Consider the following 3,125-nt stretch of genomic DNA (forward strand, 5'->3'; position numbering starts at 1 on the left):
GCTCACTGCTAGGCCGCCCTCCCACTGCTAACACATCATACTGAAGACAGTCTGGAGACACGGGCGTCTTTCTTCCTTGAATGACGGTCCAATTTGTCGTACAAAAATCTTCTGCAAACATGCACATATGTATGAAACAACACGTGCTTCGAAGATGCTTCAAGCGTGTCCGCAGGTACATCTGTCATAACGGCTGCAGTGCCTACCACGTGTCTTTTGTGCACGAGTGTCAGAAGTTTGACTATACCTTTGTGCACGTCTCTACTCGTGACGGCATGGCTAGAAATATAAAGAAGACATGTGAACGACAAGCTCAATGAAATGTGTAACAAGTAACGAAATTCTAGCGTCTATGTGGAGAGCATGTCGTCTGCTTCTTGCGCAGGGGTTGCGGTGACGTCAGAACGACGCAGAGCTCTGATTGGCTCTGATTGAAAGGCTAGTGCGCAGACTTCAATGCTAGATGCCTTCAGCTCTACCCACTATGTTTTTCAGTCAGCCAATAAGAGCTCTGCGTTTTGACATCATCGGAACCCCTGGGCAAGAAGCAGACGAACTTGCGCTTCGTATTGTCAAAATGTCAACCATGCACGTTTCGGCCACAGCACGGGGACAACACGGAGACAACTGTCGAACCGGACTTCGCTTCCCTTTCGGAATATTTAACATCCTATATCGGGGAGCGGGGGAGGGCAACTAAAGGCCCATTTCCCCACAGAGGCGAAACGCGAGTTTCGGGGCGCGTGTTTTGGTTGTTTTTGTATCTACCGGAATTTTACGTCTCCGAGGAATGTTCGAAGAGCGCGCGTTTCCCTCGACGCGCGCTCTCTGAGCCAATCAGCGAGCGACAAGCCACGACGTAGGTCGTTTTCCGGAAGGCACAACCAGGGGAGAACGAAGGGAGCTGAAGGAAGCGGTATCCCGCGCAAGGAGACGCCACAACCAGTACGCGCCAAGAAACTGTCGGTGAAGTCGCAGCCCACTTCCAAGTCCTCTTTTAGCCTGGAGCTTTTCCTCGACGTGGTGAAAAGCCGTCGTGTGCTTTAGGATAAGCGGCACGTAGACCTCATGGTGCGCCCGCAAATCAGTCACGAAACGACAAGGTGTTGCCCAGTCGCAGAGGAATGGCCTCACCACCAACGTCTTCTACGCTGTTGTCTCTGTTTTTGTTGCACTGTGAAAATCATCACCGATGTGAGTAGCAGCTCCTCATAATCCTCGCCGTTTTCCATCGTAGCCGAGCGCAGATCTGACGGCAAACAAGCGCTAACCTGGAACGAACCTCGAAGGGTGTCTACAAAAGCACCACCCGTCGACGAGCCAGTTGGGGCGCGGCACAGCCGTTCACACAATGACGCGTATACCCGTCTGTTCAGACAGGTTGGTTACTTTCTCAGTGTTCGGTGTTTTCGCAGAAGTAATCCCTGCTTGTCTGCAGTGTCGTGCCCTAACGACGAAGTGCGCTCTTGCTAGAGGTGGCCTGGAGGTGGCTGTGCCGCCGTAGTATTTCTTTTTACCACATTGCATCTCTCTCACAACTGCTTTTGGAAATGCCGGAGGACGTCGAATCGCATCCTGGTATCTTCGCCGATAGCCAGCAGATAGCCAGCATTCTAGACATTCTTCAACGGATTGAGGCATCTCAAAGTAGCATGATAAGATAACCAAAATCACTGCTCTAGAAATTGAACAAAAAATTACAAATGCATCAGTAGGCAAACTTTCCGCAAAATTAAAGAGGGGGGGGGGGGGGGGGGGGGCGCAAGGATTTTAAGATAAAAAGAATTTGCATCTTGGCATTTTTACGTTGTTTATTGTGTCCCGGAGGATAAAAAGAAATCTTCATTAAAAAGTGTTGCGATTTCGCGGCATAATCGCAAAGCAAAGGTCCATCTTTCTCTCTCGCCTGCAGCCGCGAGTGGCAGCCGAAGGAACTACGGCGAAAAGCTTATGTGATTTCGCTCGGCTCTGAGCTTCAGTTTAACGCCCCCTAATAGAGAGTTTTAGTAATATACGTATAGGGGAAAACGCAAGCCCCCTACGTTAGCGTTAACGTTGCGTCGACGGAACGTCACGGAGCGCGTCGAAGCATTGGTCCAAGACGCACTTTTAATACAGCGGAAGAAGAACGCATACGTAAAGACTTGTAGCGCCATCTATATGTGCTCCTGTAAACTGCTTCAAACCGTAATAGGGTTCCTCGATGCGCGCGCCCTCTCGCAGGGTGATGTCAGCCTTTGAAAGGGCAAGTGCCGCCTCTGGAGCGTCGGCGCGGCCGCGGCGGCCATTACGTCACCCACGACCGGCCTGTGTGTCGAGCAGTGGGTCGAGATTGAAATTGAAGAAATAGATGATTTGGAGATTTTGTTTCTTGGAGAGCTGTCATGAAAAGAGTGTCAGACTCTCTTTTACCTTGGGGGATTTATCTTGAAAGGAATGCTGAAATCCGTGTAGTGCGCAGAATGTAAGGAGGGTATCCTCGGAACTGCCACTAGTGAGTATGCTTCATTGACTGCACTGAAGGAGTATGTTTGCGATGGAGAGAATCTCATTTATCCAAGCGCCGGAGTTATGAAAACTCTGAAAGACTACGAGGAGCACTTCACGGCCATCAACTCCTGGGGCACAGACAAGATAATTACAATCAGGAGTTCGTTCAATAACGGCTTACCTAAGCAAGGTATACCGATCACGCCTGGAAGTCTGCACAGATCACAAGTAGGCTATATACAGCATGCTTACCGAAAGGTATGCGAGGCTGAGGTTACGAATCCACCTCCGACAGTTTCCAGCAGGTAGTTCGAACAGTTATGGAAGCAAAACTTTCGCCGGTGTCAATCTTTCGTAAAAGATCAACACTAGGCCAGTGTTATAGTTCAGAATTGTGCCCTTGTAAGCTCTTTGTTTTTTCTCTGTGAACTTAACTCGCTGTTGCTTGCGCGACCATTCCCGCTGAAACCTCGCATGTAGATACCAATTATAAGTTTATTTTAACCGCAAAGTTGACGCTAGAACTGGTGTGGTTCGCTCGCAACAAATCGCATTGTTTCAATAAAATCTGTTCCAAGTGATTTGTAGCATTGTGCTTTGCTTTTGCCTGAAGCGAGTGTACCCATATTTTCGCA

The 3,125-nt window shown here is 49.3% G+C and overlaps 1 pseudogene; it reads left to right on the top strand.

Annotated features, from left to right (window-relative positions):
* The first annotated feature begins 2,227 nt into the window (after positions 1–2,227).
* Positions 2,228–2,848, top strand: LOC120848636 (annotated as a pseudogene).
* Positions 2,849–3,125: the final 277 nt, after the last annotated feature.

The sequence above is a fragment of the Ixodes scapularis genome, unplaced genomic scaffold (genome assembly GCF_016920785.2).
Source record: "Ixodes scapularis isolate PalLabHiFi unplaced genomic scaffold, ASM1692078v2 PGA_scaffold6__148_contigs__length_123643588, whole genome shotgun sequence".
Taxonomy (NCBI): Eukaryota; Metazoa; Arthropoda; class Arachnida; order Ixodida; family Ixodidae; genus Ixodes; species Ixodes scapularis.